The sequence below is a fragment of the Girardinichthys multiradiatus genome, chromosome 14 (assembly GCF_021462225.1).
Source record: "Girardinichthys multiradiatus isolate DD_20200921_A chromosome 14, DD_fGirMul_XY1, whole genome shotgun sequence".
NCBI lineage: Eukaryota > Metazoa > Chordata > Actinopteri > Cyprinodontiformes > Goodeidae > Girardinichthys > Girardinichthys multiradiatus.
In genome coordinates this window covers 11,824,641-11,852,580 of record NC_061807.1, presented here as the reverse complement: position 1 = coordinate 11,852,580, position 27,940 = coordinate 11,824,641, and the positions used below count along the sequence as shown (strand labels likewise).

General features: G+C 38.3%; 1 pseudogene; it reads right to left on the bottom strand.

Moving 5' to 3' along the window:
• Positions 1–5,099: 5,099 nt before the first annotated feature.
• LOC124880737 lies at positions 5,100–8,414 on the bottom strand (annotated as a pseudogene).
• Positions 8,415–27,940: the final 19,526 nt, after the last annotated feature.

Here is a 27,940-nt window from a genome sequence, read left to right as displayed (position 1 = left end):
AAATGGAGGGTGTGTTTGCACCTCAGCCATAACTGAGCCGGTTTACACTAAACCTGACTCCCCCTAACTCCAACCAACAAGGAGGGAATAAGGCTCCCTCCCTGATAAACAAAGCCACTCTAACTATAAGCTTTATCAAAAAGGAAAGTTTTAAGCCCAGCCTTAAAAGTAGACAGGGTGTCTGCCTCACGGATTAAAACTGGGAGCAGGTTCCACAGGAGAGGAGCCTGATAACTAAAGGATCTGCCTCCCATTCTACTTCTAGAGACTCTAGGAACCACCAGTAAACCTGCAGTCTGAGAACGAAGTGCTCTGTTAGGAACATATGGAACAATCAGATCTCTGATGTATGATGGAGCTAGATCATTAAGGGCTTTATATGTGAGGAGGAGAATTTTATATTATACCCTGGATTTAACAGGGAGTCAATGAAGGGAAGCTAAAATAGGAGAAATATGATCTCTCTTTTTAATTTTCATCAGAGCTCTTGCTGCAGCATTTTGAATCAGCTGAAGGCTTTTAACTGCATTTTGTGGACATCCTGATAGTAAAGAATTACAATAATTCAGCCTTGAAGTAACAAATGCATGGACTATGGCGTAGATAGTGATGAGCCTGAAGAGACAGGATTGCTATGCCTGCCAAGGCATATTTCGATACGCTTGCCAATACCGTAGACTGATGGGCCTGAAGAGGCTGAATGAGGAGCATGACGAGGCTGGTTAGAATTGCCTGCCAGTGGCGGAGATCCAGGTGCATTTGAATGAAAGAAAACTAGAATAAAACTGTCTAAAAACACGGTACATGAATTGAAATAGGAGAATAAAATATGCAAATTTAAAATGGTTAGATAAGAGAACCAGGAATAGAGAAGGAAGATTAATAATTGATTTAGCTAGAGGAAAGGATTGGATAAGGCCGACCACCACCAGTAATTGTGAGAGTTGTTACCCGAGAACTGATAAATCGTTGAGTGGATAAGACACATTGGAGGTCAGGACAGAAATACAAAGAGAACGCTGAGGAGACCAGCGGCCGGGTTGTTGGAGTGAAGAAATCGAAACTCCTGGTGAGGCAGCTGAAGTGGCCGCCCCGATTCGAAATGAGTTTGTGCTGTTTGATGGCGAATTTAGCATGACATGAAAAGGGCAGGATGGACTGTTAAAACGAGCAATGAAGATAAAAGCAAGGACCTTTCTATTAGAATGTTTAAGATAAATTTTAAAATAATCGGGATAGAACTTTGAATGAGGAGTAGTTAGGACTCAAGCAGAATCGGATGAGCTTGATGGGCTAGTAAATTCCCCTACTCTAAGGAAGCTATAAAAGCTAAAAGCCAGGGGCTGGAAAGAAGACATTTTAAGTGAGATGAAGAAGAGCCTGAACGGAGCACTAGGAGAAGAACTTTTAAGATGAGGAGTGATAAGTCTCCTCGGATCTGGCTCAGGAATGCTATGATTTTAGAGACCTTAGAGTAAAAGTTTAATGGAATGATTTGAGAAAAGGCTTGGAATGGGTTCAAAAAGTGGCCCATAGAAGAGAAGTTTATGCCGGCTAATGAACTCTTAAAGTAAGGGAGTTTGAAATGCCGGACATCGAAGCAATAAGTAATAAAAGCTAAGACGGTAGAAATGCAAACAGGGTAAAGAGGAGTATTATGAGCGATGTAAAAGTTTGAAAAAGTTTGCTAAGCAAAGGAATCAGACTTGAGCGGAGGGATCCAAGCCTGAATTACAATAATAATTAGCTGACTGGAATTGAGGAATGAGGGATGAATTTAGTAGAGTATCAGGTCTTCAAGGTGGTATCTGGCATGACTTAGAAGAAGAGCGGCCTTTATTTACTGCGACTACAGCGCATAAAGCGGCTATGCGTTCCTTCCATTAGTTGCCCCAGGTGCAGCATGTAATAGAGATGGAGATTACCTCATAAAAGCTGATGGTTCGGATTGGGGAAAGAAAGTGGCCAGATGGCAGCGAACCATGGACCCTGAAGAAATCCCCCAAAACCCACGGACGAAGCTGCGTTCGTGGAAAACTGAATGGAGTCTGCTGATGTGACGACGTCATCATAAAGGAAAGATATACCATTCCTGTTCTGCAGAACAGAGGACCAGAAAAACAGGTCAGAGCGGCAAACTCATCTAAAGAAACCATACCTAGTAGAAAGGGGATGGAATTAACCAGATTCAGAAGGCGAGAAATAAAGGAGCGACCTGGTGAATTATGCGCATTGCGGTATACAATGTTTTGAGATGTATTTGAGGAGAAGTTAATGCGTAATGAGAGAAAAGGCTCGGAGTGGGCTCAGAAAGATGATCTTTCAATGAAAATTGATGCCTGCTAAAAGAGCTGCGGCTGTAGGGTGGCTTAAAACGATGAAGTTCAAGCAATGAGCAATGAAGTTTATAAAGTTTCTTTTTCTTAAACAATGTAGAATTAAGTCCTGTATGTCCAAATCTTAAACTTGTAATTAATCTTTCCTCTTTTCTGCTCCTTCTTCCAGTTCTTACTTCTCCTACTATCTTGTTGATTCTATAAAACCATCTTCCTTTCTTCATCCCACCTTTTCTGCCACTCTTTCCTGATTCTCTATTTAATTATATTTCTCGCCTCTGACCTACCTAATTATAAAGCTAATGTTGTTTTGTGTTGCCTTCTTTGCTATCCTGTCCGCCATCTCATTCCCTCCAACTCCTACATAGGCTGGTGCCCATAAAAACACTAATATTAATCCCATTCTTTGTATTCTAAATAAAGTATGTTTTATGTCCAACAAAATGTCTGGTCTACCATCTGAAAGATTATGTTTTAAACTCAATAATGCTGAACTTGAGTCTGAACAAATGATTGTTTTTAATGATTTTACATTTAAATAAGACAATTTATTGGTAATTTAAAATTAAAATAACATAGAACATATTGTACCAGTTCTCTGTCTCGGCTGGATTTAGACTGAATTTAAATTATTGTTTTTAATGGTTTTATATCCTCCACCCACTGCACTGCTAACAATATGGCTAATAATTCTCCTGAATATACTGATAATCCATTTGTAATTCTTTTTCCTACTTTTATTTTAAATTGTCTTATTATAAATGCTACTCCTATTTTTTCATCTGTTTTTGATGCGTCTGTGTAAATCTGGACATAATGATAGTAATTGTTTAAATATTCTTGTATTATACTTGAATCTAAAATACATTTCTTATTCTTTTTCTTTTCCATCAATACCATATCCACCACTGCCTCTGGTAATAGCCAAGGTGGCACTACTGGCAAAGGCAACATTTAACTTATTTCTATATATTTTAAATTCTTCTGCTATGTTATTAATAATCCAACCAAAACTTTTTTTTTTTTTTTTTTTCCCAGCATGGTTTTAAAATATCACGTGTAGGATGATCCGGATTATTGCTTTGTAAGTTTATCCAGTAATTTATTGCAAACGGTTTCCTTCTTATATCTAATGGCATCTCTCCCATCTCTACCTGGAGTGGTGCTATTGGACTGGTTCTGATTGCTCCTGTACAGATTCTTAAAGCTTGATGTTGTATATTGTCTAATTTTATAAGATGTGTGTTTGCTGCTGATCCATAAATTATACTTCCATAATCAATATTTGATCTAATTAAGCCTGTATAAATTATTTTTAATGATGTTTGATCTGCTCCCCAATCAATACCAGCCATACATCTCATAATGTTTAATATTTGTTTGCATTTATCTATGATTTTTCTATATATACTTTCCATATTATTTTTTCATTAAACCATATACCTAAAAACTTTATACTTTTTACATGTTCTTAAACTTGATTGTATAATTTTTGTTTTATATTTTCTTTTTCTTTTCTGTGTAAACACCATTACTTTTATTTTTTCTACTGATAATTTAAATCCCCATTGATATGCCCATTGTTCTATTCTAATAATCTATTCTTGTATTTTCTTTTCAATAAATTTGATAATACGACCCCTTTTCCATAAAGCTCCACTATCTGCAAATAGTGAGCAACCAACTTCTTTACTAATATTTTTAAATAATGCACAGAACAGCATCTAACTCTCCAACAACTTCATTCGAAACTCCAAAATGATGAAGCAATATTGAGTGAGGGTGTTTCCTCACTGATGGTATTGGATAAAGCATTGTGATTTCTTCGTGACACAAAGGAATATTTGGTAATTCACACATTTACATTTGCATCCAGGCATTCTGCATCTGAATGGACTTGGGTTGTTGACCATTTCAGGCAGATTAATTGCACCGTATTTCATTATGCTCTCATCTGGCTGGGTTTCTTTATTTCCAGATAAAATTCTTCATCACTTGCGTCAGACTCTGATCTCCTTGACCTGTCTGCCTCCAGGTTATCAATTCCTCGGCCAAGTTGATTTTGAACTCCAGGTACTGAGAGGTCTTCTTTACACGTATTGGTGTTGCAAGTTGTTGCAAGAACCGTCTGTCTTCTCTGTAATGAAGCCATGGGTTGATGATGGCCAAATCAATGAAGTAAAGAATGGTACAAACGGTCCACTTCTTGGTGCGGCTGGACATTCTGTAGAAGCTGAGCATGCGACCACACATGTCCACCCCTCCCATGTTGCTGTTGTATTCTACAACCACCGCGGATCTTGTCACTTGAACTTGTTGCTTTTGTTTTTTGGACCATCTGGAGCAGGTATCCTGGGGCATAATCCCATGGGCGCCAAGCGGTAGTGCGCTGGTTGGCGGATGGCAAAAATCTGCAGGTGGGAGTGTGGTTCATCATGGATTAATATCTTTCTTATTTAATCAAATTCTATTAAATAATTTTGTTCTTTTTAGGAATCTTAAAATAATTTGTATATGTTTGTTCCTTTTGTGATTAATCTATTATGCTAAACATTTATTTAATCATTTCAAATTCTCTCTTAATAACTCTTCTTTCCAGCTCATATTTCTGACCCTATACAAATATGTTCAATTGTTTCGTCTTCTTCTTGGAATTTGTTTTTTGGCGGATGACATGGGACTGTGCTGGAGAATGGGCCAGAGCTCCTGTTTTACCTATTTAAGTTATATTCTTCTCAATAAAAGGTCTTCATTACACACTCAGAAGAATCAGAACCAACTTTATTAATCAGGTTTCAGGGAAAAAACATGAATTTTAACTTGGTTTTCCATCACTTGCATCGTAAATCAAACATCAGTCTCTCACAACAAACACAGTAAGTAAAAAAAAAAACAAAAACAAAAAAAACACCGTAGAGGGATGAAGTAAGGACCATTTACTAGGAAACTAGGTTTTAAAATGAAATATTTCAACAACTTTCTCAAACAGGATGACTAAGTTAATGTTCAGACACACATCAAAGCTAATATTACAGGACTTCCTAGCTGAGCTTTTATTTCAGTTCAAGTCATATTTCCTCCCACCTGATCCCAAACAGTTCAAGCTCCTCACCCTATCTCTAAGGGAGTGTCCCGCCACCCTACGGAGGAAGCTCATTTCAGTTTAATAAACTCAGCAGAGGATTTATAAAGGACAGGGCCAAGTCCAATCCCAGCATATAGAGGCTGAGTGAATGTGGTCTGGACTCTGTGGAGGAGAGTCATGGTTTCAGAGACTCTGTAGAAAGACAGAATACCTGCTCTGTGATCCAAATACACTCCTACTCTGGGGAAACCTGGACCTGATACTGAAATTTTAATGTTGTTGTGATAAAATATGTTACTGTTTTTGTTACAATATAATGACCAATTTTTGTCATTGCATCCAAATATTGATTATTTTGAGTATCCTGATGATCTCCTGATGTTCTTGTATGAAACTGCTACTTCAACTCCTAATGACGCTCTCCACTCCACCTCCCAGTAACAACGACCAGTCAGACTCTCTCTACTCAGAACCTGATTATGATCAGTGAATCTGTCTGGATGATCAGGATAAGGCTGTTTTTTTCACAGATGTCACTTTTCTGTTTTCATTAGTTAATAACAAACATCTGTTTGCTGTGTTTGGATCCAGAGTGATTTCTCGTGAATATTTTAAGAAACAAGCTCTGGTCTTTGGTTCTAGATCTGACAGTAAAACCTTCACCTCAGTGATTCTCAGTGAGATGTTTGTCCATGTGTCTCTCAGGATGTCCTGTAGTTTATCTCTGAGCTCTGACACAGCTGCTGTCACATCCTCAAAGTATCTCAGAGGACGAATATTGATGCTGGATGAGTGTGTAGACTCACTGAGTGCTGACAGTGAGGGGTAGTTGTGGAAAAACTGGTTGTGATCCTCTGTGTTTGAGAGCTGCTTCAGTTCAGCATCTTTTCTCTTCAGCTCAGTGATCTCCTGCTCCAGCTTCTCCTGAAGATCTTTGACTCGACTCACTTCAGTTTTCTGCTGGGATCTGATCTGCTGCTTCACATCAGAGCTTCTTTTCTGAATGAGACGAATCATCTCAGTGAAGATCTTCTCATTGTCCTCCACTGCTTTATCAGCAGAGACATTGATGGCCTCCACCTCCTGTTGAAGCAGCTTCAGATCTTTCTCTTGGTCCTGGATTCTCTGCTGGATTTGTTGTCGACTCACCTGGAGCTTCTTCTGCTTCTCAGTCATTTCTGCTGCAGCTGAGACTGTTTCATGACCTTTATGTTCATTCATTAAACAGAGATAACAGATACACTGCTGATCAGTACGACAGAAGATCTTCATCACCTCATCATGAAGAGAGCAGATGTTCTCCTGGAGGTTCTTGGAGGGATCCACCAGCTTGTGCTTCTTTAATGGTGGAGCATCATAGTGAGGTTGGAGGTGATTCCTACAGTAAGAAGCAGGGCAGAATAAACAGGACTTGGCAGCTTTCATCTTCCTCCCAGTGCAGACATCACAGGCCACATCTTCAGGTCCAGCATAGCAGTGATCAGCTGGAGCAGCTTGGAGTCCAGTCTTCTTCAGATCCTCCACTAAAGCAGCTAACGTGATGTTTTTTTTTAGACCAGGCCTTCGTCTGAAAGTTTTCCTGCACTGAGGGCAGCTGTGGGTTCTCCTCTGTTCTTCTCCATTCCAGTGGTCTTTGATACAGTTCATACAGTAGCTGTGTCCACAAGGAATAGTCACTGGATCCTTTAGTAGATCCAAACAGATGGAACAGGATAGGTTTTCTTGCTCCAAATCAGACATTTTCTGCTCCATTTCACCTCTCAGTAACAATGACTGTTAGTTTCACTGGTCTGAGTTCAGATCTCAAAGGTTTGTTGCTCTAGAGAATCTCAGTAGATAAATCCTTCATCTGACTTGTGCATCTAAAAGAAGAAACATGAAAATATGTTAGTTCACAGTAAAAAGAAGGTTAGCTTTCAACACAGATTATTAGCCTATATAACATTAATTACTATATCAAAGTTTTCAGTAGCTTGAAGAACCAACTTGCTGAGGCTAAAACACAATTATCTGTAGTTTTTTACCTTTAATATTTATCAACAACTTGTGTTTTCTTGACAAACACTGAATTATTTATTATCGTGTGACTTACAGCATCAGTGCTAAGAGGCTTAATAAACAAACATTCATTTCTGAATTCTCAGCTAGAAGAATAAAAAGGAACTGTAGTGAAAACATTTTGCAGTTTTAACTAAAGGTGCAAAACAGGAGCTACTGCTGAGATCCTTCCTGATTGTAGCTGTTTATAACATCCCCCACCCTGAAAGGGAACCTACCATCTACATGACCAACAATCCCTCCACCCTTCATAAAATAGTTAAAACAGAGGAATAAAACTATTTAAGCTCCATTTTCAGGTATTTCTCTGTTGTTTTCATCTCAAACAAACAGCATTTATGACTTCATCTCCTTACATGTTTATTTCTAGTAGCACTGTTTTTGTCTTGTGATGTAAACAGATTACCCGGAACATTTAGGAGGGAACACCGCCTAGCATAACAATAAACTGGGTCCTAACTTTGAGAACATTGAATCTATTTGTTTGTGCTGTGAAAACCATTTTAGACGCTCTTGGTTGAATGTAATCTGTCTAAACGAGGCAAAATGGTTCAATGTAAATGCTGCAGGTATAAAAACCGAGTTAATATCAGAGAAGCAGTGAAATAAAACGTTCTGGTTAAACTGTGTTAGCATGGCGAAGCTACAATGTGACCGAGTCTGTAGTCAGTGTTTGTGGCTGTTTACAGCTCTCTGTTCTACGACGAGACGATTTCCAGTCAGAAATATTGACTAACTTCAGCTTCCAGGTGTTACCACGATGTAATAATTTATGTTTCAAACGTTTTTAGTCAAGATAAAACGTTACTTACCTCGGTGGAGCTCTGCTGTCTTTGGTTTAATGAGGTTGGAAAACTTCTTCTTCTTTAGACCCGAGTGAAATTTAAGTTTTTTAATGTCGTCTTATGTGGGCGTGGCCAACCCTCTTAGCCACGCCCAGGGGCGTTTTTAGGGTCTCAAAAGATTGGGGGCTTTAGCCCAAATCCAAAATATTTACATTTAAATAAGACAATTTATAAGTAATTTAAAATTAAAATAACATAGAACATATTGTACCAGTTCTCTGTCTCGGCTGGATTTAGATTGAATTTAAATTATTGTTTTTAATGGTTTTATATCCTCCACCCACTGCACTGCTAACAATATGGCTAATAATTCTCCTGAATATACTGATAATCCATTTGTAATTCTTTTTTCTACTTTTATTTTAAATTGTCTTATTATAAATGCTACTCCTATTTTTTCATCTGTTTTTGATGCGTCTGTGTAAATCTGGACATAATGATAGTAATTGTTTATATATTCTTGTATTATACTTGAATCTAAAATACATTTCTTATTCTTTTTCTTTTCCATCAATACCATATCCACCACTGCCTCTGGTAATAGCCACGGTGGCACTACTGGCAAAGGCAACATTGAACTTATTTCTATATATTTTAAATTCTTGCTATGTTATTAATAATCCAACCAAAACTCTGTTTATTTTTCTTTTTCCCAGCATGGTTTCAAAATATCACGTGTAGGATGATCTGGATTATTGCTTTGTAAGTTTATCCAGTTATTTATTGCTAACTGTTTCCTTCGTAGATCTAATGGCATCTCTCCCATCTCTACCTGGAGTGGTGCTGTTGGACTGGTTCTGATTGCTCCTGTACAGATTCATAAAGCTTGATGTTGTATATTGTCTAATTTTATAAGATGAGTGTTTGCTGCTGATCCATAAATGATACTTCCATAATCAATATTTGATCTAATTAATCCTGTATAAAATATTTTGAATGCTGTTTGATCTGCTCCCCAATAAATATCAGCCATACATCTCATGTTTAAAATTTGTTTGCATTTATCTATGATTTTTCCATATATACTTTCCATATTATTTTTTCATCAAACCGTATACCTAAAAACTTTATACTTTTTACTTGTTCTTAAACTTGATTGTATAATTTTTGTTTTATATTTTCTCTTCTTTTCTGTGTAAACACCATTACTTTTATTTTTTCTACTGATAATTTAAATCCCCATTGATTTGCCCATTTTTCTATTCTAATAATCTCGTCCTGTATTTTCTTTTCAATAAGTTTGATAATATGACCCCTCTTCCATAAAGCTCCACTATCTGCAAATAGTGAGCAACCAAATTCTTTACTAATATTTTTAAATAATGCAGAGAACAGCATCTAACTCTCCAACAACTTCATTCAAAACTCCAAAATGATGAAGCAATATTGAGTGAGGGTGTTTCCTCACTGATGGTATTGGATAAAGCATTGTGATTTCTTCGTGACACAAAGGAACATTTGGTAATTCACACATTTACATTTGCATCCGGGCATTCTGCATCTGAATGGACTTGGGTTGTTGACCATTTCAGGCAGATTAATTGCACCATTGCTGGGTTTCTTTATTTCCAGATAGAGCTCTTCATCATTTGCGTCTGATATCTTTGACCTGTCTGCCCCCAGGTTATCAATTCCTCAGCCAAGTTGATTTTGAACTCCACTTCTTGGTGCGGCTGGACGTTCTGTAGAAGCTGAGCATGCGACCACACATGTCCACCCCTCCCATGTTGCTGTTGTATTCTACAACCACCGCAGGTCTTGTGACTTGAACTTGTTGCCTTTGTTTTTTGGACCATCTGGAGCAGGTATCCTGGGGCTCAATCCCATGGGCGATTGATGCCACCACCACAGGCTTGTTGTCCATCCACTTGGTGACTGCAGTTTCATCAGGTCTCCATACAATAATTTCTGATGTTCCTTATGTAAATGGCTCATTTATTAAATTATTTGTATCTACGTTATTTCTTATTAAGTCTTTATATTTTATCTTTGTGATTTCCCAACCTTTCTCTCCCTATGATATAACAAACGTTTCTCAAATATTATGTTATCGCATTCTTAATGATCTTTCTTACCTTTGCTTCCTTTCATTTGTACTCAATTAGATTCTGATAAATTGGGTTACTTTTTAACATTTTAAATGATTTATTTCTTAGTTTTATTACTTCACTACAATCTTTTGTCCACCATGGCACAGTTTTTTGTTATCGTTCTATTTTCCCTCTTTTTTTAATTGACTCTTCTGTTGTTGTAAGATTGTTTTATAGATATTTATATTTAAACTATTTATATCAATTGACGCATCTATTTCTTCCATTTTCTTTAAAATTTTTCAGCCTTATTAAAATTCCATCTTTTATATAACCCTGTATTCCTGTTATTTATTAATATTCCTGTTATGATTTTAATGGGGTAATGATCACTGCCTACTGTTGTATCTTTGTCAATGTCCCACTCACAGTTATTGGCTAAACAATTTGATATAATTGTTAAATCAATCACAGACTCTGTACCTGTTTTTACATTAATTCTTGTTCCTCTTCCATCATTTATACATACCAAATTTTTCATTTCCATTATTTCTTCAATAACTTGTCCATTTTTATCATTACATTTTCCCCATAATGTGCTGTTAGCATTAAAATCTCCACACCAGATTACTTTTCCTTCTAAATACCCCATTAATTCATCCATCAACTCGAATGATAATATTTTACATGGATTATAAAAATTTATAATCTTACATTTTTCTTTTTTACCATAAATTTCAACTACTATGTATTCTAACTCTTTGCCTTTTCCTAATATCTGATATTGTATTCCTTCTTTTATAAATATTCCACATCCTCCTCCACTTCCTTCTATTCTATCCCTACTGATACTATTAAACCCTTTAATAGTAACGTCACTTTCTGTTTTCGCTGTTGGTGAATTGTTTGGTGTGTGAAGCTCTCTCGTTTGATCAGATTTCTCTCTAATGTAATATCTCTTACTTGTTCTAATACATAAGCATGTTAAAACACTTACTTTCTGTTGCTACTTTTAACGTTTGGGGACTCTCCGTGTTTTACACGGTTTTTCTAGTAGTGGTAAGGGGTCGCTAGCTTAGCGTTAGCTCCACCATGGCTACCCGTTCTACTGTTTCTCTCTCTGAGTCTCCTCCTCTCTCCTGCTCTCTGTGTCAGATGTTCAGTTACTCCTCTGCCTCCTTTAGTGATAATGGGACGTGTAATAAATGTAGCATTTTTGTAGCTTTGGAGGCGAGGGTGTCGGAATTGGAGGCCCGGCTCCGCGCTGTTGAAAAACCAGCAGATAGCCGAGGCCCCTTAGCCAGCGCGGAGCCACCGAGGGTAGCTCCCCGTAGCAGTCCTCCAGCAGAGCCCGCGCAGCCGGGGCTTCAGGCCGGCTGGGTGACAGTACGTAGAAAGCATAGTCCTAGATCCCAGCCCACAGGTCACCACCAACCCGTCTGCGTTTCTAACAGATTTTCCCCGCTCAGTGACACACCCGCTGAGGAGCCAACTCTGGTAATTGGCAGCTCCATAGTCAGAAACGTGGCACTAGAGACACCAGCGACCATAGTCAAATGTCTGCCAGGGGCCAGAACGGGCGACATCAAATCCTACCTGAAACTGCTGGCTAAGGATAAGCGTAAATACAGTAAGATTGTTATTCACGCTGGCGGTAATGACACCCAGTTACGTCAATCGGAGGTCACCAAAGTTAGTGTTGCTTCGGTGCGTAAGTTTGCCAAAACAATGTTGGACTCCGTAATTTTCTCTGGTCCCCTCCCCGATCTGACCAGTGACGACATGCTATCATTCAACCGCTGGCTGTCTAGGTGGTGTCCAGAAAACAATGTGGGCTACATTGATAACTGGCGAACATTTTGGGGAAAACCTGGTCTGATCCGGAGAGACGGCATCCATCCCACTTTGGATGGAGCAGCTCTTCTTTCTAGGAATTTGGCCAAATTTATTAGTTCTCCAAAACTCTGACAACCCAGGGTTCAGACCAGGAAGCAGGATCATAGTTTAATACTCCTCTCTGCAGCTTCTGTACTGCTACCCACCCATTACCCTATTAAGACAGTGTCTCGCCCACGGCCAAAATTGAATAGATTAAAAAATAATCTAAAAGGAGGAAATCAGGAAAATCTAATAAAAATAAACACAACTCAGACCGAAAAGAAAAATAAAACAATTAAATGTGGCTTACTGAACATAAGATCTCTCTCTTCAAAGACATTGTTAGTTAGTGACCTGATTTGTGACAATCAGATTGATTTACTTTGCCTCACAGAAATCTGGCTGCAGCAAGGGGATTATGTTACTATAAATGAGTCAACTCCTACTAATTATTTAAATTTTCACATTCCTCGAATTACTGGGCGAGGAGGAGGAGTAGCAACCATCTTTCAGTGTGATTTATTGATTAGTTCCAGACCAATCAATAGCTACAACTCTGGAATATTTAATCCTTAGTTTTCCTCATCTAAATTGCAAAGCAATAAAACCTCTTCTGTATGTTGTTTTGTACTGTTTTGTACTGTCCACCAGGCCCTTACTCTCAATCAGTTTTCAGACCTTTTATCTGATTTAGTGTTAAATACAGATAAAGTTATTTTAGGGGGGGATTTTAACATTCATGTTGATGCTGAAAGTGATATCCTAAATATAGCGTTTAATGCTATCTTAGACTCAATTGGCTTTGCTCAAAACATTAACAAACCTACCCACCTTTGTCTTCATTCTCTGGACCTTGTGCTGACATATGGCATTGAGTGTAAAGACATAACAATATTCTCTCATAACTCTGTCCTGTCTGACCATTTCTTAATAACCTTTGAGTTTAATTTAACCGAGTACTCCACACCTGAAAGAAAATTTCATTATAGTAGATCATTATCAGGCGATGCTGTAACAACCTTTAAAGAATCTGTTCCACTTTTAATTTCCTCATTATCACTGAAAAGCACAGTGGAGGGCAATAATTCTGTTTCTGCCCCTTCACAAATTGATTCTTTTGTTCATAGTGTTTCTTCATCATTGCGTGATGCATTAGACAATGCAGCCCCCTTGAAAAAGAAGGTAATCATTAATAGGAGGCTAGCTCCTTGGTTTAATTCAGAGCTGCGTACTTTAAAGCACAATGTTAGAAAATTGGAGAGAAAATGACGCTCTACACACCTAGAGGATTCCTACTTAATCTGGAAAAATAGCCTACTGTTGTATAAAAAGACACTTCGCCAAGCTAGAACAGCTTATTTCTCATCATTGATAGAAGAGAACAAGAATAATCCAAGGTTTCTCTTTAGTACAGTTGCTAAGTTTACACAGAGTCATAGCTCTGTTGAGCCATCCATTCCCTTAGCTCTTAGCAGCCACGACTTTATGGGATTCTTCTTAAATAAAATTGATTCTATTAAAAAGAAAATCTTTGACATACTCCTGAAGATGATTACTTCATCCTCAGCAAGTGAGACAACATTGGAAATAACTGCAGAACCTGATCTGTGTTTGGACTGTTTTGATCCTGTGAAGCTTCCTGAGTTATCAGAAATATTAGCTTCATCTAAACCTTCAACTTGTATGTTAGACCCAATCCCAACCAAATTATTTAAGGAAGTGTTCCCTCTGATTACCAGCCCCATTTTAGATATGATTTATCTATCTTTAGTAAATGGATATGTACTACAGGCTTTTAAGTTAGCTGTAATTAAACCTTTACTTAAGAAACCTTCGCTTGATCGAGATGACTTGAAAAATTACAGACCTATATCCAATCTTCCATTCTTATCTAAAATTCTTGAGAAAATTGTTGCTAATCAAATGTGTGAGCACATACACAGCAATGACCTGTTTGAAGAGTTTCAGTCAGGTTTCAGAGCTCATCATAGCACTAAAACAGCTCTGCCGAAAGTCACTAATGATATTCTTATGGCCTAAGATAATGGACTTGTGTCTGTTCTGGTTCTGTTAGATCTCAGTGCTGCATTTGATACAGTCGACCATAATATTCTCTTAAAAAGGCTGGAATATGCTGTAGGGATCAGGGAAACAGCGCTAGGCTGGTTTAAATCTTATCTGTCTGACAGATTCCAGTTTGTTCATGTAAATGATAAATCATCTTTAAACTCCAGGGTTAATTGTGGAGTACCACAGGGCGCAGTACTTGGGCCAATTCTCTTTACTATATATATGCTTCCAATAGGTCAAATTATTAGGCAGCATGGGATAAATTTTCACTGTTACGCTGATAATACTCAGCTTTACTTATCCATAAATCTTGATGAGCCCAACCAGTTAGATAGACTACAAGCATGTCTTGAAGATATAAAAACTTGGATGACGTTAAATTTTTTGCTTCTAAATTCAGACAAAACAGAAGTTGTCGTCTTTGGACCGGAGTCTTTAAAAAAGAAACTGCTTAGTCAATCACTTAACCTGGATGGCATTAAATTGACCTCTGATAATAAAGTAAAAAACCGTGGTGTTATTTTTGACCAGAACATGTCATTTAAATCCCATAGTAAACAGGTTTCTAGGATTTCCTTCTTTCATCTCCGGAACATTGCCAAAATTAGAAATATCCTATCCAGGAGTGACGCTGAAAAACTAGTCCATGCATTTGTTACTTCAAGGCTGGACTATTGTAATTCTTTACTATCAGGATGTCCACAAAATGCAGTTAAAAGCCTTCAGCTGATTCAAAATGCTGCAGCAAGAGTTCTGATGAAAATTAAAAAGAGAGATCATATTTCTCCTATTTTAACTTCCCTTCATTGGCTCTCTGTTAAGTCCAGAATAGAATTTAAAATTCTCCTCCTCACATATAAAGCCCTTAATGATCTAGCTCCATCATACATCAGAGATCTGATTATTTCATATGTTCCTAACAGAGCACTTCGTTCTCAGACTGCATGTTTACTGGTGGTTCCTAGAGTCTCTAGAAGTAGAATGGGAGGCAGATCCTTTAGTTATCAGGCTCCTCTCCTGTGGAACCAGCTCCCAGCTTTAGTCCGTGAGGCAGACACCCTGTCTACTTTTAAGGCTGGGCTTAAAACTTTCCTTTTTGATAAAGCTTATAGTTAGAGTGGCTTAGTTTATCCTGAGCTATCTTCCTTATTTTTTACCTCCGTCTTCTTCCCTCCCTGTTGGTTGGAATAAGGGAGAGTCAGGTTTAGCCTAAACCGGCTCAGTTATGGTTGAGGTGCAAACACACCCTCCATTTCTGCTACCTGTGTGACCCCTTCTCTTTTCCAATGGTTATAATCAGTCTGACAGAGAGAGGTATCCTGATCCTTGTGGTTTTTAGTATAACAATGACCATCAGTGAAGTGCCTTGAGACGACATTGTTGTAAATAAGCATCGCTTAACTAAATAATCTGAACTGAAACTATCTGTGTAGTTATGCTGCTATAGGCTTAGGCTGCTGGAGGACATAACGACTACTTTCACCCTCTTCGCTACATTCTCACACTACTCTCCAATATTGCATTGTTTGTTGTTATTTCAGCTTTTAACTTTGTTCTCTCTATTCTCTTCCTAGAAGCTACACCTGGCCTGGCTCTGTGTCTGCCTGTGACACCTTTCTGGAGAGGGGAATTGTTCGAGCTTCTGCTGGCAACAACTTAATGCTCACCCTCTACCGATGATCCACACGACCCTGTCTTTTAGTGTTTAACCCTTTCTCTCTCCTAGACATGGAAATTGACTGAGCTTTTACTGTAACTAATAATATGTGCTCTCTTTCAGACTCTAACCTTGAAAACTGGCTCAGAGTTTATCTGTTCTATCTTTCTAGGTGAAACGACTAAAGGAGCTACATCCAATAACATTTACTTTTCCTTCCCATAGAAAGTACTTCTGGATCAGTGCTTCTGTGTTCTTTTTGTGTCTCTGCTCTGTTCTCTCAAACCCCCAGTCGGTCGTGGCAGATGGCCGCTCACACTGAGCCTGGTTCTGCTGGAGGTTTCTTCCTGTTAAGAGGGAGTTTTTCGTCTCCACTGTCGCTACATGCATGCTCAGTATGAGGGATTGCTGCAAAGTCAACGCCAGTGACTGTCCACTGTCTCTACATGCTCATCCAGGAGGAGTGAATGCTGCAAGTCACTGACTGGATGCAATCTGCTGGGTTTCATTAGATAGAAAAACGTTTTATCCAATTTGAATAAAAAGCTAACTCTGACTGCACTGTTCAATGGTGAGGATTAATTGGAATGTATGAACCTGACTGTTGTGAAGTGCCTTGAGACAACATGTGTTGTGAATTGGCGCTATATAAATAAAACTGAATTGAACCACAAAATCTAGGTTTGGTTTTAACCATGTCTCCTGTATTCATATAATTTCTGGTTTTTCATTAATTCCATCTATATACCCTTTAAATTCCTGTCCATTAGCTATTAAGCTTCTTTCATTCCACTGTAATATTATCATATGTTTCTATCAGCTGGGGTTCCTCCTTGCCTTCCATCTGTTTCCAACTTTTTATTAATGTTTTCTCAAGATCCTTCTTTAAACCCTACGAACTTTTCTGCTCCTCTGACTATTATTTTAATCTTTTCTGTTTTGTGTTTAGCCTGTTCAGTGCAGTTAATGACATAAGCTATAAATATCAGTTTTTCCACAGACATTGTGACATTTTCCTCTGATTCTACTTTTCTTTGTTGATAACCTGCACTTCTTCCCCACAATCTTCAATTATGTGATCTTCTCCACACTTTGGACATCTTTGTTTTCCTTTGCAGACAGCTGCTATATGACCATATCTCTGACATTTATAACATCTTAGTGGTAGAGAAATGAAAGGCCTCACAGGAAAACTCAGATATCCTATTTTGACAATTTGTGGCAACACCTTTTCTTCGAAGTCAATTAAAATTGACAGGCTTCCTACTCTTTCTCCATTTACATTTCTTGTCAATCTCTTGAGATTTTTTACCTTTGCACCAACAATGCTTTTTTTTAACTTGTCTATATCTTCCTCCAGAGTTATGCCATAAATTACCCCCCAAATGATTTTATCTTCTCCTATAATCTTCTTCTCTGTCACCGTCTTCTTGCAAATGTTTTCAACTTGTAAAGCCTTCCTTCTTTGTTCTTCGGTTTTACACAACACCAGTATATTTCCATTTCTCAAGACCACCATTTCAACATCTCCTATCTTTTTTTTTATTTCTCTAGATAGTGAAATAGGACTCAGGTTCTCTTTTTCTTCTTCATTTTTTATCTTTAATATTATTTTACATTCTTCCCTTCCAATTTTCCTCCTAACTACTCTCTCTTCTTCAGAACTGTTTTCTTCCAGCTCTCTTTTAGTCCTTTGGCTGTCTAACATTTTTTCTTCTTCTGCTTTACCTCTTCCCCGTCCTCTCCCTCTACTTACTGGCGTCCATTCATTAAAGTCCATATTGTCCTCCTGTGTATCCATTCTGAATCAGTCACATACTAGTTTATGCCTTTTACCGCCACTTCCAAAAATAAATGATCTCTCAGTATCTATCTACTCGATACTGTTCTCAAAAGTCAGTCGATATTCAGGAAAGGTTTCCCAAATCCGTCAAAAATATGACTTGTCTTTTACTTCCGTGTCGACTTCTCCCGGATACTGCAAGCCGAACTTCCCTCGGCGGAGCTCCATCTCCTTCTTTAGTTTATTGAGGTTGGGAAACTCCTAGTTGCGCACTACCGCCACCAAGCAGTAGTCCGCAGGTTGGCGGATGGCAAAAATCTGCAGGTGGGAGTGTGGTTCATCATGGATTAATATCTTTCTTATTTAATCAAATTCTATTAAATAATTTTGTTATTTTTAGGAATCTTGAAATAATTTGTATATGTTTGTTCCTTTTGTGATTAATCTATTATGCTAAACATTTCTTTAATCATTTCAAATTCTCTCTTAATAACTCTTCTTTCCAGCTCATATTTCTGACCCTATACAAATATGTTCAATTGTTTCGTCTTCTTCTTGGAATTTTTTTTTGGCGGATGACATGGGACTGTGCTGGAGAATGGGCCAGAGCTCCTGTTTTACCTATTTAAGTTATATTCTTCTCAATAAAAGGTCTTCACCACACACTTAGAAGAATCAGAACCAACTTTATTAACCAGGTTTCAGGGGAAAAACATGAATTTTAACTTGGGTTTCCATCACTTCCATCGTAAATCAAACATCAGTCTCTCACAACAAACACAGTAAGTAAAAAAAAAAAAACACCGTAGAGGGATGAAGTAAGGACCATTTACTAGGAAACTAGGTTTTAAAATGAAATATTTCAACAACTTTCTCAAACAGGATGACTAAGTTAATGTTCAGACACACATCAAAGCTAATATTACAGGACTTCCTAGCTGAGCTTTTATTTCAGTTCAAGTCATATTTCCTCCCACCTGATCCCAAACAGTTCAAGCTCCTCACCCTATCTCTAAGGGAGTGTCCCGCCACCCTACGGAGGAAGCTCATTTCAGTTTAATAAACTCAGCAGAGGATTTATAAAGGACAGGGCCAAGTCCAATCCCAGCATATAGAGGCTGAGTGAATGTGGTCTGGACTCTGTGGAGGAGAGTCATGGTTTCAGAGACTCTGTAGAAAGACAGAATACCTGCTCTGTGATCCAAATACACTCCTACTCTGGGGAAACCTGGACCTAATACTGGAGTTTTAATGTTGTTGTGATAAAATATAAACATTCCTGACAGCACGACAAACAGTTGCCTTTTGAAGGATTTTCTGCATCACCTATATTATACAAAAAAGCTGCTGTTGGCATAAAAACGACGAGCAGTCGTCGTGTCATAGGAGCAATGTGTGGGCTGAGAATATTGTTGAGATACATTGACTATGGCAAAAAACGGTAACGCTCCAAAATATATTAATTTGAAAATGACAAGACATCTAAATGCAGTCTGATCACCCTCTCCTGACTGACTAGGGATGGGTCCCTTTCACATTTGAACAGATACGCTACCAATACTTGGTACCTGGGAATTTAAACCGGTACTCGCTGGTACCAGTTTTCGGTACTTTTATGAGTGTTATGTGGCATTAAATGTTATAAAATCTTAAAATGTTTCCATTTAACATACACTACCGGTCGAATGTTTTAGAACCACTTTCTCTTTCAATGTTTTTTATGTTTATGACAATTTCCATTGTATGTAGATTCTCACTTAAGGCATCAAAACTGTGAATGAACACATATGGATTTATGTAGCAAACAAAAAATTGTTAAAGAACTTTAAATATGTTTTATATTTTAGATTGCCTAAAGTAGCCGCCCTTTGCTGTGATGACTGAATTATTAACCTTTGGCCGTCTCTCAATGAACCTCTGGTAAGTTCTTTCAAGACTCTTTGGAAAACCATTTCAGGTGACCACCTCATGAAGCTAATGGAGAGAATGTTACGAGAGCAAAGCAGTAATTACAGCAAAGGGAGGCTATTTGGAAGAATCTAAAATAGAAAAATTAAAGCTTTTATAGAAGCTGTAAATCTAATCTAAAATAGAAAAATGTTTAGTTATTTCACTTTTTTTTTTACTACATAACTCTATGTGTTCCTTCAAAGTTTTGTTGCCTTTGCTGAGAACCTACAATGTAAATAGTCATGAAAATAAAGAGACCCATTAAGTGAGAAAGTGTATCTAAAACGTTTGACCGGTAGTGTATGTATTTCTCAATATATAAACTTTATTGAATATGTCAAAACAACATCCAGCTGTTTGTATTGTAACATCTCAGATGTTTCAAACATTTCTTCAACATGAAAACCCTTAACTACGCAGTTTTTGTTTTTTTAATAAGGCACAAATTTAATGCACAAATTGCATCCATTAGCAGGCGTGTTAATGGTGCTGAATGCATGAGTTCTAGACATATATCTGAGGCTGACGAAAATTGTGAACTCATCAACCTTGATGAAAATCTGATGCTTAACTAGGCGTTTCCTCAGATTAGAAGTATTCCTGCCACTGGCCTTGAACTTTACATCACAAATTTTACAGCGAACGTAATCTGTTTGAGCATTTAAACCTTAACCATTTTCCTCTCTAGTGTGGATTCTCATGTGTGTGTTTAAACTTCCTTTTTGGTTAAATCTTTGTCCACATAGATCACAACAGAAAGGTTTCTGTCAAGTGTGGATACTCATGTGTCTGTTTAAACTTCCTTTATGGTTAAATCTTTGTCCACATATATCACAACAGAAAGGTTTCTGTCCAGTGTGGACACTCCTGTGTGTGTTTAAACTTCCTTTTTGGTTAAATCTTTGTCCACATAGATCACAACAGAAAGGTTTCTGTCAAGTGTGGATACTCATGTGTCTGTTTAAACTTCCTTTATGGCTAAATCTTTTTCCACATAGATCACAACAGAAAGGTTTCTGTCGAGTGTGGACACTCCTGTGTGTGTTTAAACTTCCTTTTTGGTTAAATCTTTGTCCACATAGATCACAACAGAAAGGTTTCTGTCCAGTGTGGACACTCCTGTGTGTGTTTAAACTTCCTTTATGGCTAAATCTTTGTCCACATAGATCACAACAGAAAGGTTTCTGTCCAGTGTGGACACTCCTGTGTGTGTTTAAACTTCCTTTTTGGTTAAATCTTTGTCCACATAGATCACAACAGAAAGGTTTCTGTCAAGTGTGGATACTCATGTGTCTGTTTAAACTTCCTTTATGGCTAAATCTTTGTCCACATAGATCACAACAGAAAGGTTTCTGTCCAGTGTGGATACTCATGTGTCTGTTTAAACTTCCTTTATGGTTAAATCTTTGTCCACATAGATCACAACAGAAAGGTTTCTGTCAAGTGTGGATACTCATGTGTCTGTTTAAACTTCCTTTATGGCTAAATCTTTGTCCACATAGATCACAACAGAAAGGTTTCTGTCCAGTGTGGACACTCCTGTGTCTGTTTAAACTTCCTTTATGGCTAAATCTTTGTCCACATAGATCACAACAGAAAGGTTTCTGTCCAGTGTGGACACTCCTGTGTGTGTTTAAACTTTCTTTTTGGTTAAATCTTTGTCCACAGAGATCACAACAGAAAGGTTTCTGTCAAGTGTGGATACTCATGTGTCTTTTTAAACTTCCTTTATGGCTAAATCTTTGTCCACATAGATCACAACAGAAAGGTTTCTGTCCAGTGTGGACACTCCTGTGTGTGTTTAAACTTCCTTTTTGGTTAAATCTTTGTCCACATAGATCACAACAGAAAGGTTTCTGTCAAGTGTGGATACTCATGTGTCTGTTTAAACTTCCTTTATGGCTAAATCTTTGTCCACATAGATCACAACAGAAAGGTTTCTGTCCAGTGTGGACACTCCTGTGTGTGTTTAAACTTCCTTTTTGGTTAAATCTTTGTCCACATAGATCACAATAGAAAGGTTTCTGTCCAGTGTGGATTCTCCTGTGTGTGTTTAAACTTCCTTTATGGCTAAATCTTTGTCCACATAGATCACAACAGAAAGGTTTCTGTCCAGTGTGGACACTCCTGTGTGTGTTTAAACTTCCTTTTTGGTTAAATCTTTGTCCACATAGATCACAACAGAAAGGTTTCTGTCCAGTGTGGATTCTCCTGTGTGTGTTTAAACTTCCTTTATGGCTAAATCTTTGTCCACATAGATCACAACAGAAAGGTTTCTGTCCCGTGTGGATTCTCATATGTCTGTTTAAACTTCCTTTTTGGTTAAATCTTTGTCCACATAGATCACAACAGAAAGGTTTCTGTCCCGTGTGGATTCTCATGTGTTTGTTTAAACTTCCTTTTTCAGTAAATCTGTGTCCACATAGATCACAACAGAAAGGTTTCTGTCCCGTGTGGATTCTCATGTGTGTGTTTAAAGTGCATTTTCTAATAAAGGTTTTACCACAGTCTTCACAACTAAACTTCACTCCTGTCTGGACTTTCTTTGGCGATTCCACATTTTTCTTCTTTGTGAAACATTTCTTCCCATCCAGCGAACTTAAAGCACCTATTTCTGAATTTATTATGTCTTTCTGAAGAAAGCCACGGTGAACAAATTGTTCAGCAAACTCAGGGGAGCTAAAAGGTTTGTTAATGTTTCCATCATCGGCCTTTTCATCCTTCTCAGTGTCTTCTATTTCTGAGGAAATGGAACCATCTCCATGATCTTGTATCCTGATGGATTCTTCTCCTCCATCGATGTCTTCTGGAAGCGCTCTGCCTTTAATTTGGTCTTGATAAAGCTGTGAGAGTAGAGGGGACTGTTTATCATCCTCACTCTTTATGGGAGTAGCAGTGACTGGAAACCTGAAGGCATCAATCTCCTCCTTCCCATTGAGCTGCTCTCCCCCCAGACTGGTGTAGACCTCCTCCTGTTCCTCCTTTATGTGGTGGAGCTTTGGGTCATGTAGGCCAGCACAAGGTCTATGGTTTACAGGAAACACTGAAACACATCATGCATATTAGAAAGTTTTTTGACTTCGGCCTGGACTGGGTCCCTTTTTAATAAAGATATATTTAGGTGCTTTGATTACATTAAATTCTATGATTTAATAACCATTTACTCTTATCCTTTTATTTTGCAAGGTGACTTAATAAATTACAGACCTATATCCAATCTACCGTTCTCATCTACAATTCTTGAAAATAGTTGCTAAACAAGTGTGTGAGCATTTACACAACAATGACCTGTTTGAAGAGTTTCAGTCAGGCTTCAGAGCTCATCATAGCACTGAAACAGCTCTGCTGAAAGTCACTAATGATATTTTTTCTAGCATCAGATAATGAACTTGTGTCTGTACTTGTCCTGTTAGATCTCAGTGGTGCATTTGAAAGTAGATCACAATATTCTCTTAGAAAGGCTGGAAAATGGTTTCTAGGATTTCCTTCGTTCATTGCCAAAATTAGAAATATCCTACTCACGTTTGACGCTGAAAAATTTGTCCATGCATCTGTTATTTCAAGGCTGCAGTATTGTAAGCCTTCAACTAATCCAAAATGCTGCAGCAAGAGTTCTGATGAAAATTAAAAAGAGAGATCATATTTCTCCTATTTTAGCTTCCCTTCATTGGCTCCCTGTTAAATCCAGAATATAATTTTAAATTCTCCTCCTCACATATAAGGCCCTTAATGATCAAACTTCTTCATACATCAGAGATCTGATTGTTCCATATGTTCCTAACAGAGCACTTCAATCTCAGAATGCAGATCTACTGGTGGTTCCTAGACGTGGGAGCCAAATTAGTTATCAGGCTCCTCTCCTGTGGAACCAGCTCTCAGCTTTAGACCGTGAGGCAGACACCCTGTCTACTTTTAAGGCTAGGCTTAAAACTTTCCTTTTTGATAAAGCTTATAATTAGAGTGACTTAGGTTATCCTGAGCTATCTGTGTAGTTATGCTGCTATAGGCTTAGGCTGCTGGAGGACATAATGACCACTTTTACTCTGTGCTATATCTCATACTACTCTCCAAATTTGCATTATTTGCTGTTATTTCAGGTTTTAACTTTCTGTTCTCTCTCTTTTCTCTTCCAAGAAGCGACATCTAGTCTGACACTGTATCTACCTGTTACACCTTCCTGGAGGGGGGCATCGGCCAAGCTTCTGCTGCCAACAACTTGATGTTTACCTTCTACCGATGATACACTTGGCCCTGTCTTTCAGGGTTTAACCCATCTGTCTCCTAGACATAGCTACTGACTGAGCTTTTACAGTGACTAACTACTAACCACTGTGACTAAATGTATGTGCTCTCTTTCATACTCATACATGCCTGCCGAGTATGAGGGATGCTGCAAAGTCAATGACAGCGACTTTCCACTGTCTCTACATGCCAATCCAGGAGGAGTGAATGCTGCAAGTCAGTTACTCGGTGCAATCTGCTAGGTTTCCTTAGACAGAATTTTTTTTAAACAATTTAAATAAATAACTGAATTGACCATATTTATGTCAGTATTTTTATGATATTGAACACAAAGAAAGTTCATTTTGATGCATGTGATCTTATTCATTTGTCAGCTGAATGTTGGGCCCTGTCGCAATAATCGCACTTCCACCCTTTTGTCCCTGAATTACGCATTCCTGTTGATGGGTTCGAGTGCGTAGTGTGTCCCAATTCTCCACAATGGTGCCGAGCCCACGCCCCCATTGTGCCCTCAATCCACACTTCGGCTAAGCGCACATCTAAGCGGACTTTGTCGCAATTCACTGCTGTAGATGACGTTCTGAGCAAAAACCAATCATAATCATCTATTGTTTGTGTAAATCTGAACATATTGATAGAAATTGTTTATATATTCTCGTATTATACTTGAATCTAAAATACATTTTGGATCCTTTTTCTTTTCCATCAATACTATATCCACCACTGCCTCTGGTAATGTCCAAGGTGGTACCACTGGCAAAGGCAACACTGAACTTATTTCTATATGAAGTATTTGAAATTCTTCTGCTATGTTATTGATAATCCAACCAAAACTCGTAATTAGTTTTTTTTCTTTTTCCCAGCATGGTTTTAAAATATCATGTGTAGGATGATCCGGATTATTGCTTTGTAAGTTTATCCAGTAATTTATTGCTAACTGTTTCCTTCATAGTTTGGCATGTTATGGAAAAATGTTGTGCCTTGCTTCCTTTGCTCCTTGATACTCTACAGGAACTGACAAAAGTATTTAAACCGCTCAGTGTTGTTCCATTCTTCTCTTATATAGTCTTAGAGTAATGGTTTCTCAGCCTTCTGCTTGCAGCTGTGTGAGATAATATGTATGCCACGCTGTTAAGATTATGTCTAGGACAACAGGTTTCTCTTTCTTTCTGGGTCTCATGAGAGTTACCTTGAAAACTGTTGTAGCTTATAAGGAGAACCTTTGCTTTGTCTAGGCAGAACAATTTGGCAGCACTACTGAGCGCATCTTCAATGCTGTAAAAAACCCTTCTCTCTTGCAAGATTATAATACTGGACTTATGTGTACTGGAATTCAAATCCAAAAGGTTCTGTCAACCCAAATTCTAAGTATATTCCACAGAGCCTGCGGCAACACATCAGTTTGATTAGAGACAAGTCCACCCAACGAGCTGACACCACTAGATATAATAACCTGGTAATAACTGTCAGAGAAATGTGGAAGAATCCCTGGCATACTGTTAAACATGCTGAACTTCATGAACTTGTTTTGATTTTAGGAGCTGACGTTTCTGGAAGAGACCCACTGGGATTGTTTCGAATTCAGTTTGTGGATCAAATTAAACCTCCTGATGAAGTTCTAGATAGTACTGGTGTTAGCACTTCTCCTAGCCCAACTACACCTCCTCAAGCATTGGTCACTTACTTAAATGTCTCACCTGAAGTAATATTGCAAGTTGAAACTTCATAGGTGGGTGACCCTACCCCTGACAACATAGCTCCAAGGATCATTGGAACACTCAAACCCCTCCACCACGGTAATGTACGAGTACGACGAGGGGACGACCCAGGACACGCTGGAGGGACTATGTCTCTCGGCTGGCCTGGGAACACCTTGGGCTCCCCCCGGAGGAGCTGGAGGAGGTGTCTGGGGAGAGGGACGTCTGGGCGTCTCTGCTGAGTCTGCTGCCCCCGCGACCCGGTCCCGGATAAGCAGAAGATGACGAGACATTTCAAAAGATTTGGGAATCCAGATAACCACCATGAGAGCCATCCTCCATAAAAAGAGTCAATGTGGAACAACAGGGAACCTTTCCAGGAGTAACCTGCCTATAGCGACTATCAAATTCCATCCATTTTTAGTCGCTTCTGGGTGCGGGGAATCCAGGTCCTAACGCACTCATAAGGTAATGTCCAGACTGGGAGATAAGTTTGGGAATGCTCCCATTTATTAAATACAAGCTAAGTATTGAATGAAATCCAAAGTCCAGGGTGGCGGTTTATGGCAGCATGCCAAAAGATGGCAATTATGATCAATATGTGGATATGATGAAGCCAAACCAGTATACAACAGAGAGCAGTAAAAAACTGCATGACCTCCACACACCCCAACCCCTGATGCCCTCTAACCCTGACACCTATATAGATTTCCCCCACCAGTGGTAGAGTAAAATATAAGTCAGAGTGTCCATTTACATATAAACCAAACACTGCCACCCAAGTAAAAACATCTGTTTAGCACTGTAAAGGTGTTCTAAATAATCAAATCATTTTGAATAGCTCTAATATGGTGGGAACTCCACCAAATTACTTTCCCACAGCTGAGCAAGCTAGCAAGAAAGTATATCTGCATATCTGCAAGTAGTTCACCTTCAGAGAGACTTTTCGATACATCAGGAAATATAACAACATGTCAGCACACATGTATAAAACCTTGCAAAGTGAACATGTTGGGTTTTTCTTTTTACCAAGAACCTGCCCTAATAAAACATATTCACTCAGGATGAGAGACAGAAAAACACAAATAAAACTATAATTTAGTTCACCAAACACTTAAGACTTTAAAAAGAGTTTCTTGAGTTTACCTACATTGTTGCTCATACCGTTGTTGGCCAGTACCTTACCCTTCTCCTAGTTTGACCTAGTAAAGTCCAGTCTCCAGTAATACAACAGCCTTATAACCACTTGGGGAGTAGAGAAAATGTGGAACAACTGCAATGGGAGGATTTGCAGTTGAATTTAAGTTATGTTAACTTTTATTTAAAGTTCTTCAACATATTTTAAGTTTTTATTTATTAATCTAAAAAAACCTGATATTAAGTGGTGTTTTTCTGTATTTAGAACATCAGAAAATGTTTATGGGGATGATGTTTTGAAGTCATTAATAAACTATATCATGCAGTTTGTTGTTTCAATGCTAATACAGCCGCTATGGCTAGTTGCATTTTCTTGTAAGGATAACCTTTATTAATATGACTCATAGCTGTTTCTCACACTTATACTATCATAATATAAAGCTTAAGTTCTAATGTTTCCCTTTTGTTAGAGTCGGATTATGAAGCTCATCAACACATTACAAGGAAATGGTCCAAGGTTCGTTATGAATGACCTGAGGCTTAGTGGACTGGGTTTTTTAGATGTGAAGCGCTGTGAATACTTTCCTGATGCACTGTAAGTATTTGTTCATATATTACAAGTCATATCGTCATCACACTATTAGGCACTGTTATCGCTCATCGCAGGTTTCCCTAATTAAGTGCAGCCCTATTAATTAGTTTCTAAGCAAACTTATATCAGTGTTGAAGGACAACAAACCAATCAAAATGGCGGACGTGGGTCGTTCCCACCGAGTAACGAAGCGTTTACGTTTTAAGTCTATGGTGAACATTTGGTCTTTGAGAAGCTAATCCATTAGTCACCTAAAATGTTCCTAAACTGTAACTGACATGAAAACATACAAACCTAATCTGTGCAGCAGAACTTTAGGGTTGAAATCAGCCTCCAGGATGTTGAGACGCTGCTGATCTTCTTTGTCCTCTTTAGCTGTTTGGGAAATCTCTCCCACTGCTGCACTCTGCCACCGTTTGAGCTGCTGTCTCCACATCTTTGTTGTTAGCTTCTCTTCAAAAGATCCTTTAACAGTTACTGAGTAGTTATAACTCGGCTTCGATCCAAACTCTAGAGATGGAACATTTGAAGCAAAGCTTCGAGGAGTTTACAGAGTAAAAAGGTTCAATGCTTGTAAATG